The sequence below is a fragment of the Scophthalmus maximus genome, chromosome 13 (assembly GCF_022379125.1).
Source record: "Scophthalmus maximus strain ysfricsl-2021 chromosome 13, ASM2237912v1, whole genome shotgun sequence".
Classification (NCBI taxonomy): domain Eukaryota; kingdom Metazoa; phylum Chordata; class Actinopteri; order Pleuronectiformes; family Scophthalmidae; genus Scophthalmus; species Scophthalmus maximus.
In genome coordinates this window covers 11574068-11588077 of record NC_061527.1, presented here as the reverse complement: position 1 = coordinate 11588077, position 14010 = coordinate 11574068, and the positions used below count along the sequence as shown (strand labels likewise).

Below are 14010 nucleotides of genomic sequence, written 5' to 3'. Positions count from 1 at the left end.
GTGCTCCCATCCTTTGTACTGATCAAGATCAGAGGCAGCCTCCGAGCAATTAACCCCTTTTTTAAATTTAGCCCCCAGCCCCATCCCCCATTTATGACTCAGTCATTTTCAACGGACCCGAGGAAATTCATGCAGACTCATACTTTTTGGTTTGAGAGCCACAGCCTGCTGGAGTCATAGTGGGAAGAACAAGGGGTAGCCCACCAAAGTACGACTGAGTGATATTAGCAAATGTGTTGCAAGATGTTATGAATTATTTACAACGCTGGAAACACAGCATCCACTTGTGAAGATGACTTTAAAGGCTCTCCTCTTCCTACTCTTGTAATAATTTTGGCTGTATCAGTGCCATGAAGCAGCATGCATGTATGTATCAGTCAGCGCAGGAATCAGTGTGAGATCAGACACCACTTCATCATTTCTCCTCTGCCGTCCCACAGCTTGCTTTGAAGTGCCTGGCATGCAAAGAATAATGAGGATGCAAGGTCATTTGGGATGACTTGGGTACCAGCCCACCCACCCACCCACCCACCCACCCACCCACCCACCCACACACACACACACACACACACACACACACACACACACACACACACACACACACACACACACACACACACACACACACACACACACACACACACACACACACACACACACACACACACACACACACGCACACAACATACACATGCACTTGCAAAGACACCTCTGAAATCACCACAGTAGATCGAGAGGAGGTCGGTTGGAGGAGGAAGCAGGAGAAGAAAGCCAGAGGAAGTCAGACAGAATAGTGAGTCTTGTGGAGGCAGATAAAGAGAAACTTAGATATGATGTAGAGATCGATGCAGCGAGCAGGCGGATTCACTTGAAATTTGCTGTACTGTAACTGGTATTTGTCAAAGTCACACTTGCAGGTCAAATACTAGAGATGCATGAAGACATGGTGATCTAAGAGCATAGCAACAGTTTGTGATTCTTAAATTAAGGTTGAATCTATACAGATGGTGGTGGAGCAAATAAATAACTTCCTATGTGAGGGAGACAGAGCGATGTGCAAAAATCATGTCATGGTTGTTATCTTGAGGGACATGAGAATAAATATGGCCTAATGGTACACTCTCCAATTGTCTCCAAGCCCCAAAAATCTTTGCAATCATGCCGCATTGCTGCCACCTTTGGAGACAGCTGGGTGCAATTGTGTCTGGCAGATGTCAAGGCATCCTGGCAAAGCGGCACAAATCTGGGACAGTGGGACAGTGGGACTCAACAGACAGGGCATCTTCTAAATGCATGCCACCACAAGAGGACACTGTTGACGTATTAGCGCAGACAGGCCTCTTGTTTATTAATATTGATGTCCCCAACTTTTGTGTAATTTCAGTCATACTTGAGTTTAACATAACACATTTTAGATGAAAAGGTAAGTGGGAATATGTTTTCATCACGATTGGTAAATTGGGTTATTAAATAGTTGAGAGGCCTCTTATTTCATACTCTATCTGAGAGTGAGTGGTGTGTGCGTGGAATATAGTAAGGGGCTATATGGCTAGCTATTTCGCACTCTAATAACCTCTGTTGAAATGAGAGTTTTGGGGATTGAGATAACAGCCGATTATCACTCTGTGTTATTGTGATAAGCGTGCAAAGAAAACTACACAGACACAGGGCATAGCCAATTATGAATATGAAAACCTATTCATTGAGTCAAGCCCTATTATTTTCAGACTGTAACAGCCTGACACAATAGATAGCCTATCCTCCGCTGTTTCCCAAATGACTTCCTGTCATGTTGATACAGATACAGGTTTAATTGTAGTCCATGGGTGTGGTGAATCATAAATATGGATGCCTAATCACTCAGCAAACACTATTTGGCCACAGTGCATTAGTCTCTCATTCCCATAAACATCCAGTCATATTCACACTCAGTCATGCTCCATGAATGTCCATCATGAGGGTGGATTATGATCAATGTCAACAGCAAAGAAAAGAAAACAGCTTTCACAATATACAGTATATATATATATAGAGAGAGAGAGAGAGAGAGAGAGAGAGAGAGAGAGAGAGAGAGAGAGAGACACCTTGTCTCTCTTTACTCCAGTCAAATAGACACCAATGTCATGAAAAATGAGTTACCACACTTTATTCCCTTTATCATAAATATTCAGATTTATAATTTCTATTATTTTGTATCATATAGATAAAAAAAACCAATAGGTTTGTTGTTCGGTTATAGGTTGATACCGTGTGGAGCCTGAAAATCTAAACTTTAGGATCTTCAATGATCAGTCTCATCCATTACGTTATCTCTTTTTGTGGCTGTGAGTAGCTCCCTGATTCCCTTTTTGCATTTTACTGTGGAAATTCAATGCATATTAAAAACAAACTTCAAAATTGAGCATGTTTTAGTAATCATGCAGATTATGTGTAAACTTGTGTAAAAACAGAGGGTTTATATTAAACAAATGTGAACCCATTCACATTACCGTTAGCTTCCATTAAAATAGAAAACACATCTGACGTTATTGAACTTTTACAGCTTGACTGTACTACCATTATGGTTACCAACCAGCCAGAGAAAGACACTCTGCACTCTCGCTGAATCTCCATCATCTTGAAACTTAATGTAAGAACTGCACAGGTTTCTATTGTCGTCTCCACTGAGGGTGAAATGTTGGAATGTGTTAAACTTCTGACCTCTAACCTCTGTATAATGCCTCCAATCCACTTTCGAATGAGCTCCCAGCCTCTTTGCTCTTTATCACAGAGCACCTTCCCGAGAATGCATGCTGACCCCGAGTGTCTCCTCAGCATGCAAAAGATGTGTCTGTGTGAGAGAGAGAGAGAGAGAGAGAGTCAGTGGTCTGGGTGGTGAAGCACACAGCGTGATATATCTGGATGGGTGTTGGGTAAAAACTCTCTGAAGACAGATATTTTTAAGTTGAAGCTGCTGATTTTTGCTCTTGTGTTTTACACAACCAAATTTGACATTTCAGTGTTTATTTTTCTGTTATTGATTAATTTGCAAGAAGAGACAAAATCCATACGGTGTCATTTGAATTGGATACAAACAGAGTTGAACGCTGACGCTCTCTGCTGAGTGAACATGATTCCTGTCTCCTCTTAGTATCACTGTGTATCTGTGGACTCTCCCTGGAGCCCATTAAACGTTGTCAGTCCAGAAATGAAGAAGATTATAGCTTAGAGTTTTTCAGTATTAAAATCTTGATGAACAATCACTACTGCATTTACTTTTTTTTCTTCTTTTTTTCCAAAAACTCTTTTACTCAGTATAATTTAAAGCCCGCCCATTACACTGACGCTGAAAACACCAGTTTTGAGCGGAACCATTATAATCATGGACGCATCATTGAAGTAGGACAGGCTAAGCCGTGGCTTCCTAATTTCTGATTTCCCGTCGGTCTCCCCACACACCAGATTCATTCACCATTTATTCAACACCACAAGCCGCTGCAGTGTAAAAGGAGCGGTTTCTCCTCCAAGGCTCTGCCAGATCGTCGTCCACTTATTGTAGAAACGCTTCGGTCAAGCTCTCCGCCTGTGTCACTCATTCCGTGTCACAACTTTTACATTAGATCTTCTCAACCGCGTCCTTTGCTCGTGTCCTGCCAATAGAGTCCAATCATCTCCTCAGCTGATTTCTCTGAAGGCCAAGTTTTTCATTTGCAGTACTGGTTGAATCCATCACATGATATGGTTCTTTGTTTGTGTAAATGTATGTGATGTGATGAGATGTGTTTTTCTCCAGCTTATCATTCCGTGTGTGAGATTGTGAGTACTTGTGTGTATGCGTGGCAGCGCAGAGCAACTCATGTGGCTGTCACCTTGGCCCAGGCCCAGGAAGCCACATCCAAACACGCACAGCTGTTGCGCCCGTCCTCTGTGGCAAACCTGACACACTTTCATTTCGAAATACCCACTCACAATTAATTCTGATTCCATTATGGGCTAACTCCATATCACGTTGGTTATACAGGGGAAGAGCAGGAAACGCTGAACGTCAGAGAGTGTTGGCTCCTCACATCTCCGCTTCGTTACAATGCCTTTGATGAGTTCATCACATCAGGGTTGGCTAATGAGTTTGTAAGGCGAGTGTCTGCTCCGCTCAGGGTTTGCTGACGGCAATAAAAACCTGTGAGTCGTCTGCAGTGATGTCTTAGATGTGGATTGTCAGGGACTGACACCTCTGTGATAGCAAAGCCATGCTGAATGCACCGTTTGTTATTGACTAATCAATCTGAAACTGATCAATAATTTAGCTTCAGTCATTTCAATTGGGATGACGGCTCCTTGATTTAGCCTGTTTTGATATTTCTCTATCGACTAGAGATGGGTCTGTCTTTGTTAATCTGAAATATACAGTATTTTACGGATGTCAGTCATGAAGTCCATGAAGCTGGTTTGGTCACTTTGACACATTTCAATCTGGGACACTTGATTACCCAGCCATTCCCAGGGAAATAATCTAGGATTATCCTGTTGCAATGCTTATCCCCCACATCTCTGGAATTGATTTCCCCAAGACATCAACAGACACATGGCCACAGACTGCATAGACTTCGTTCATCGCTCATCTGTGATGCCATTTTCGTCCATATGTGAGAGAAATCTCAGAGGATTGGTCTGTGCCAGTTCAGCCCCTGATGATTTTCCATGTCTTTCATGACCAGAGGCAATGGGCAGTGGCGCTGCGCCAGTCACCCTGGCATATCATCATGTCCATGTGTGAGACCTCAGAGGGTTGTCTGCCAAAGGGCACACACTGCGGGTACTGGGTATCTTAATCACAAAGCCTAAACGCTAATCCAACTTCTGCCAGCCTCCCTCAAACACTGTGCCATGCCTGACATTGTCAGTCACTACCTCTGTTGCTAGGCAGAGCTCAGATGGGCGTGCAACACCCTTGTGCATTGTTGGCATTTACTCTATTCATTTTTTAATTTGGGGCTCCATCGACCCCAATGATGTTGGCTTTATCTGTTAAAGATATTTTCTGTGAAATATCTTTTTATTAAACACAATATCTTTACATAATATGTCAGTGGTATTCCCTCTCAAGACAATACATAAGCCACATAAAGCATTTATACCAAACAGGGAAATATGTCATGTTTTCTAAATTATGTTGCATTGACCTCAGTAAATGTTATCGTTTCATTGTCATTTGGTAATTTTTCTTGTTCATAGTGCAACACGACAGACAGGACAACATTCAACACAACAGAAATATCGAAATACACAAAATACTATAAATATAAAAGTAATGTACCTCAAAGTGGAGGACAGGTTTGCATCGAAGCACCATAAACCAAAGTCCCAAAAATACTGTCAACATCAGATGTAGAGGTATCATGGTGATAAAACAATGTCAAACAAAAGTGTTTTTTTTTTTCATTAAAGGGGTCAAGGTCTCCAGGACATGAAACACAACACCAGAGTTAATGGAATGGAACTCCAATATACAGTATGTGATTGTGAATGTCTGTATGATACAGTATGTGTTTGAGGGCTACCTGTACCTCACACAGTCGGCTATTTATGAGGAAAAATAAAATACTATGACTCTGAGCTATGTGAAATCACATTGAGTTTTCTGTTACTGCTTCAGGGCTGCGAACAGTGTTATTTATGAGGTCCTTTGAGTTTTGTATCCATCTATCTATCTATCTATCTATCTATCTATCTGAGATGGATATTGTGTCTTTAAATATCAAACAGACAGCCTGAAGCTTTCCATGTGGCATGGTTAGAACAAACAGACGGTCCGACTGTTTGTAGTGCTCACTGAATGACAAGTCAGAGTCAAGTGACCAGTGGGAACAGATGGATCAGGTTTAGAGGGGGGCCTGATGAACTCTAACAGTGCCTCCGTCCCTCACAGTGTTACATTGTCGCGGCAGTCCTGTGGCGTTTGATCAATGTGCGCCATCGGTTCCGTGTGGACTAAAAGGGTTGTCGATGTGGTTGCAAGTCCACCTGATTCCCTACAGTACTAAATGCCTGACCTGTATTGGCTCTGTCTCAGTGATGGGTGTTGTCTGCTGCCTGTCGTGAACCCATTTGTGATGGGCCTTTTACAATCACACTGAGAGTATCAGGCGTCTCTGCCTGACACAAATGAGGTCTGGAGCCCAGCCCAGGTAGTGGATGATGTAGGCTATCCACAGGGCATCGATGAACAGCTCTTGCTCCCAGTTCCCCTCCTTTCACGCTTTCCATTTCTCCCCCCCCCCCCCCCTTCTCCCTCCAAGTCTCCTAGGCATGCTGCACCTGTCCCTGCACCAGAAATACCCAGGGATGCCAGGATCCCTGCAATCTGTCACCTCCGGGGCCTCACTGACATCTTTAATCAGAAAGTGATAGGATCACAGGTATAGACGATATTGACCCCCGTAGCTAATGCACTACTCATACTCAAGGCTCAACTCAAGAGTGTGATCATTGTTGTGAGAGACGTACACACTGGTTTTTGGAGAGCGGTAACAAAAACAAGAGCGTTTTTGTCTCTGCACGACATGTTGTAGATATGGCTTTGTGGTTACCAAGATAGAAATACATCAAAGGAAACACGTGATGGAGTCCAATTATTGGAGTGTCGGGATTAGAGGCCAATATGTAAAACACACTTTGCACTTCCTCACCCTTTCATGCTTTCTTAATCTCACACCAAGGGGATAATGATTTTCCTATAGCAAAAAAGAAAAGTTTTTAAAGGGTAGTGTTGGGAAAGTAATACAACGCACACAGAATATTGGTACATTTCATAAAAAATAACAGATATTATAATTAATCAGACTCCAACATTGTCCATGCAAGTATTGAAGACTGTATTGGAAAGCTGAAAAGGAATGTTTTCTTCACACCAAACATACTGTATCTGTTTGTGCCAAAAAGTTTGTTACATCCCATTGGCAGTTTTATAAAAATGCGTGCTGAAGGCAAGTTTCCCTGGCCCTCACTATAAAACATTTCTTTTGTATCATGGGATGCTGCAGCCTCGGGAAAAACAACAAAGAATCTCTGGAGCAGGCTATTCTAAATAAATCCCAAATGGAAAATGCTTCTTTTTTTTTCTTTTTGCCCCATCAATGCTAATGGTTAATTAATGCAAGAATGAACAGTAGAAATGTCCCATATAATCAGTGTCAGGACCCAGCTGAGGAGAAGACTCACACACAGGCAGATGTTACCCCTAGGCGACTGATCTACAATAGGATTTCTCTCTACCACCCCCATCCTATCATGGACAATAGGAGGCAAAATTATAAAGTCATCTCGAGATCTGTGAGAAGAACAGCGCACACCTTCATTAGAGTAGCTGTGGGCTGTTGAGGCAGACAGGTGAACAGGGCAAGTAATCAAATGAGAAGTTCAAAAATCCAGCAGCCCCACCAGAGAGATAAGCCACACTGCTCAGTCGAACTTAGCTGCTGTATAATTAAGGGTTATGGAGTGTCTCTCATCTCACTATTTTCTATTGCTCTTTGTCAGAGGCAGCCTATATAATCTGCTGTGGCTGTGTCCCATTTCCCAGATAAAAAATGCCTGGGTAAGGGAATGGCTGCCATCCCCTCTATGGTTGAATAATGGTGTGATGCCCTGGCTGTGGCTGCTTGAGCCCCTTGGGGATTATGTTTCAGCAGTAACCGGCCAGAGTAAAGGTTGTGGCAGTAATTAAAACCAAATATTTAAGAGTTGGCCGGCAGTCCAACACTGAATTTTCAGATCAATGTGGGCCAAGCCCAAGGACCTTGTTGCCTGCCCGGGTCTCTATGTGCCCCACAGAGAAAGTCAAATAGATTGAGTCAGCTCAGTTCCTGGCTAACCCACTGCAGGGACCTCTTGTTACAGAGCTGGATTCTTTTTCTCAATGTTTACAAAGGAGAGGAATTGGATGCACTGCTGAGACAACTGGCATGAGCACTGTGCTCAGTTCAAACATTTATAATTCCAGTAAAAGAGCATTCTGCTTCAAACAGGTTCTTTGCGGCGACAGTAGCAGAATGACCTCATGAATCTCTTTCTCCTGATGCACTTGGCCAACAGACAAATGCTTGATAGAGCCATTTTAACACTGACCCAACCTAACCAAGACATTGGGAAACAGTGCTATCACTGCACTGATCTGGCAGGGATGTAAAAGGTAAGGTTATTAAAAGACTTTTAGAGTACAAAAACCATTAAACCTAACATGAAAAAGTGGTTAATTGTCTTGTATGATGATGAATATTAGGGAAAATATCCCATGAAAATGTAAGAGCTTTAGGGACTCAGTAATCTAAGTCATTCAGTCCCCCTTGAATTTGCGTTGGTCTTTTGATTCACTCACCAAACAGACAATTCAGAAAACCAAAAATCACAGGACGACTGCCATCTCCACACGCTGGCAGCCTCCTCCTAGAGGCAGTTAGAGGGCTGGCAGATTTCACCCTTTGAGAATGATTACATACTCTCCGCTATTTCTTCAGGATGCTTCCCATTGGCCAAAAACTTGAGATTTCAACAAGTGGAAATGTTTTTTATACCCTCTGCATTGTCAACACCCACCACCTAAACAAAGTCCTGAAAGCATTAAAGGACTTAGTTGTAACACTTTCCTTGTGTTTTTCTGTGTAATTTAAAATAGTTTGTCCGCTCGCTGTATGCTGAGGTTTTTGATGTCAGTGAAAGGAATATTTACAGTGTTTGCATTTTCCATTTTCACAGGCACCACTGCAGTTCAAGAGTTGAGTCATTTGCTTGTTGGAAGAACAAATACTGTTGTTCCAAATACCATAAAAATGATTAAAAGTTTAAAGCTGCAGTTCTGGAGAGAAAATGTAAACAATTATATTTTCTTTGTTTTGCAGGGACGTTTGAGTCCTGTCTTCAAAGCCTTCCCACCAAAGGAAATGCTCATGCAGGCTCAAAAACCCTCACTATGGCTTAAATACCTGTGTATGAGTAGTAAGTAGTAGTCCAGTTTTTGAATTTCAATATCACAAAAACTTTTTTTTCCTGCACAGTCTTTCCGTAAATGTTAAAATAAATGTTATGTCTAATCTCATATGAACAGATGTCAACAGGAGGTGTAATGTTGCCATGCATTATGTTAGTAAAACTGTAGGCTAAAATGTGTGGTTGTTTTTTAAATTCAAATTACATGTCCAGTCAAGGTCAGCAGTTCAACACCTTTGATTTGTACAGTCTGGGCGAACCACTGTTTCCTCGGAGACGTCTTAGTGTTTGCCAAAACTGTTTTGCGGGCAACACGAAAGGTCCTCTTGTTGTCTTCCTCCCACATCAGAGCCTTAGCTGTTGTTGCTACAGAAACTGCAGTTCTTAAGACTGTGCAACTTATACAATTCAGAAATGTTAATGTTATTAAATGCATAGACAGACATGATATTACAGTCGAATAGCCTCCATCTTGAGTCCTGCCTGGGCATAAGGTGATAAAAGCCCTTTAATTAAGGTAAGGGAAAGATTGTGTTTTGATTTAGTGTTGATAATTGAGGTTTTCTATAATAAACTACACAGCAACGCACCCTTTTTTTCTCTGACCTTTAAGAAGAAGTTGGTCGCGCTGCTGTATATATGTATGAATCTGTCGTTTACATGTGGACACAGTAGATTTTTTTTTTGGGCAACCCAAATACAGCATTGGGAGGAGTCAGAGTGACCTGATTTAATATCATCAAATGGGAACAGTGATGTGAAGAGGCTCTCTGAGGGACTGTGAAAGGGGGCATCTCTTTAGTTGGTCTGAGACAAAGGCTCGTTTTTGCCCTATGGTGCCATGACAGTAGAAACAGAACCAACCAGGGATCAAGAGGGCACCTGGATCAGCCAGAGGGGCACTTAGTCAGGAACAAGAGCTGTACCACGAGGCACCTGAACTGACCAAGGGCAAAAATAAGGAAAGGTCTCAAATGTCCAATTAAGGCACATATACAGTATATCCTGATTAAATGCATATTTAATCACTCCACACCTTGCACCAATGAATGGGAATTTTAGAAAACAACACATTCCCCAGCAGTTTCCATGTCAGAACTGAAACCAATTCAGGCAGCATTGTGTACCATACGAGCCTAGTTTTGTTACATGACATTATTAACATAAAATCCGGGTCATTCATAAATATGGGGCATTAATTGGTTTGATTTTAGGTCTCCAACCCAGATCTGAAAAACACCACTTGTATGGCTATTCCACTGGGCCGACGCCTATAATAGAAATAAAATAACCACTGTGGTCTGAGATGCATCAGGCTGCACTTGAGGCTTATAAGGACAATACAACAGTGTATTCACACAACAAGCAACTTGATAAACTGTCAGGAGGTTCATTACTTGTTGTTTACTTACTTGTCACACTGAAGAAACCTCAGTGAAATGTTGTTGGCGACATCCAATTACAAACTAGAACACATACATATCCTGCCTATTGTGTGTAATTTAAAGCTTGTAATTACATGAAGCTTGTAATTACAATATTGATTGCACATTATCCATTAACATGTCAATATTTCTGCTAATGATGTGATTAAAAGTAGTGTTGATGGATTACCAACTCTAAATATGGGTGGATAACAGGTTTTGTGAATAAAATTCATTAGAATGATTTTCCAGGTTCAGGGTCAGAATAGCTGCCAAAATTTGGGGGACAACTCAGGTAATACCTTTTTATGTGGCAAATATTTTAAATATAATTTATGTAATACCCCAATCGATATAAGCAATAAACTATTTAGGTTTGTGGCCAATCATAGACAAAGGTGTCAGTAAAATGTATGTGCTATCTATAAAATATACTCTATTAATTCTCATATAATTTTTGAACTGTGTGTAGAAATTCTAAATTTGGCTGTGTGTAACTGTGTGGCCACAGTTCATCCAGCTTCCAAGAAGAATATATTACTGCATGCAAATGAAGTGAACGTTTTATTGCTAATTGGTAACTCTGTTTACGTTGATTGTGTCCTCTCTCATCGAACTGATTACTCCTATCTTCTATTAGAAAATAATAAGGGTTGTGAGTTGTGGGGTGGTTGGGGGGGGAGGCAACTAAAAAGATAGAATGCCAAGTGTCTTGTGTATGCAAAGTGAGCTATAATAACTATAAACGACACGTTGATATAAGTCTAGGAAGAGTTTATCGGCAGCTCATGTCACGCATGGACGGTAATATGAAAACAGCATAATTTGAAAAATGTCTGAGACGGGAGCACAAAAGGCTAATGGCACACATTTAAATGAAAAGGCTTAAAAATTGCACCCTGTCAGACATAAAAGCTTTAAATAACATAATATCATATGAATATTACAACATTAATAAAAGACATGGCGTACCTTTTTTTTCCATTGGGAAAATCTGTGATTTGCCTTAAGTTTCTTTTACTCTGATGTATAAATTGTTGACAAATGTGTGACATTTGCAAATATGTTACAACTTAAATTTTCTACAGCAGATTTTGTTCATATGGATTACAAAATGTACTCCAAAGGTGACAAAATAGACCATAGAAAATCTTTGAATGACTATATTCACAAAATAATTCAGAAATGGTTGTGCAAAAATATTTAGAAAAGAAATCCTTGTTTTGCCTTATTCTGCACAGAAAATCTCAAAAATCAGTCTTTATTGCGACAAACACATATGGTACACACGACGAGGGCAGGAAGTGGAATCTGAAACAACAGGGAATGTAAGTGACACCAAACCAAAACCAGAAATAATATGAATGAGAGGAAAAAAAGAAAAAGAAAGCCTAAGGAGAGTACGTAGAGATGACATACTAAAGTATCATTATTCTGACATGATTGACATGAGGGTGAGGTGTGGCCTGAGCGTAACTTGCAGAGCCCTATGCAACTTGCATACCCGACAAGTTTCTGAAAAGCATACTGAGGCAGATGACTGAGGCGGTTTGGAACCAGTTCCACAATTTGGAACCAGTTCTCAACTTGAACCATTTTTTGATTCCCATCCCTAGTTAAAAAACCTAAAAAAAACCTGGGAAACATAAAAACTGTCCTGCAGTTGTAGTCAAGGCACAGACCATAGTCAAGCACTCCAGCTACCCGGCAATCATCTGACCCATAGAAATAAACGGAAATCCAAATGATTCTTGTTACAGCATTTCGATTGTCTTGGCAACAACCACAATTACTATCAGTTGTTTCTGTCTCATATCCAAGGAAGGCACGATAGTTACTTTGTCACCATTTGTTGCTGTCTGGTCACCAAATGCCCAGTGTAGAGGAGTCAGGAAACAAGGGCAAATGAGCCCCTTTAGCTGCTGACTCTAAATGGGTGGATATCATGGCCTGATGGGACCAACTCCCAGCAGGAACCATTCCAATGGGCCATCGTGGAGACCTTGTACCATCAAAGATATCCTCAACATTATCCCATACTGGAAGGAAAACATTCAGATACGTTTTCACTTTTTTGTTATGTTCAGCCTGTTCTGCAGCAAATTTGATGGTTTGTATGTTAATGGCAGACTTGAAAGGAAAGGACAGAGCTTTGAAGCCACAAGGATTCTGAATACATTGCATTTCTGAAGTGTGTTGTGAATCGTCCAGGAAATCATTCCGGCTTTCTGCCGGAGCTCGGCAGATTGGTGTCCAGTTGATCTTTTTTGCATGATATTATGCATGGCTACTGAGACTCGAGGTGGAGTTGAGGAATGGTCCACTAAAAGGACTAACTTCAAATGCGTATATGTCTTAAGGACCAACACGCAGGTGGTGCTCAAATGTTGTTTTCCTTTACATAGCAACATACAAGTATAATGTACAGTACATTATACTAATGATTTAACTATTAGTCCAATAATTCCCTTTCTCGTCTCTTCTTTGGTCTCTAACTACTCTCATGGGTAATACTTGTCTCTTTAGCTGCTAAATACTTCCAATATAATATAATATATAAAATATATAATATCTTCGTCATCTAGTAGCTAGTGGTGTTTAAGAGCTTTTCATTGTGAACAGCTTCCTGCTGCATCTTAAACATGACAATGATATTTGAACCAGAACAGTGAAAGCACCCCCCCCCCAAAAAAAGTTCATAGAAATGGTAATTTTTGTGTAAACCCACCAACTAACAAACAAAAGCAGGTGAAAACTACAATGCACTGTAGAACTGAGGGAATTTGCAGTTAGGTGATAATTATCTGGGTTTATTTTCGACCAGCAATCAATTTCACATCAAACAGTCATTTCAGCCATTTTTAATATGCATATAATTAGAGCAGCTTTAAGCAAAAGTAAAAAATAATAATGTAAAAACAATCTCAGAAGTAAAGGCCCTGCATTCAAAATCTCACGAAAGTAAAAATAGTATTAACCGTTTAATGTATTTAAAGTGCAAGTGCAAGTACTGACGCAAAAGAATGGCCCCTGTTATATTATTAGTAGCAGAATCAGCTTAGTATCTCTAGTATGCATGGGCATACAAAGGGGTTTCCTCTTCTGTTGCTCTCATAGCGATGCCAGAAATAAATGTGAAGAAATATATAAATGCAGGAGACGCGCAGCTAAAACAAGTTCGGTGCGCTGAATAGAAGACTGAATAAATGAACAAATGTAGAGAAAAAACACTCGAGATTGCAGAACGGCGCCATCTGTGTTGCCAACTTCATTATCGGATAGTTGATAAATAAATCCTACGGATGTGCTGGGACGCATCACAAGTGATGTTTCCTGGGTTTCTCAGGGTGTTTCTGATCTAACAACATCTTACACCCTTGCCCAGGCGACCCAGCTGAGGTTGATCAAGGCCCGACTTGCGTCCCAGCAGAAGGGCAACGGATCACCCTTTTTAACCCACAGCCACCTGAAAGCTCTCTCTGCTGCTTCTGTTGCAGTCCTGATAGCTGTCCTTCTGAGTGGCCCACTCATGCCCAACTGGGTACAGTATAGGCTCTGTAGAGCGAGCAATCAGCGACGCCTCTACAGCCTACTACCACTGGGTGGCAGTGCACTCGCCAATCCC

At 41.1% G+C, this 14010-nt stretch overlaps 1 long non-coding RNA gene across 1 annotated transcript in view; it reads right to left on the bottom strand.

Moving 5' to 3' along the window:
- Positions 1-1448: 1448 nt before the first annotated feature.
- LOC118318270 overlaps positions 1449-14010 on the bottom strand; it is a 29946-nt gene continuing 17384 nt past the window's right edge. The window contains exon 3 of the long non-coding RNA XR_004795658.2: positions 1449-2830. This is a non-coding gene — a long non-coding RNA (uncharacterized LOC118318270). The remainder of the gene's footprint in view (positions 2831-14010) is intronic.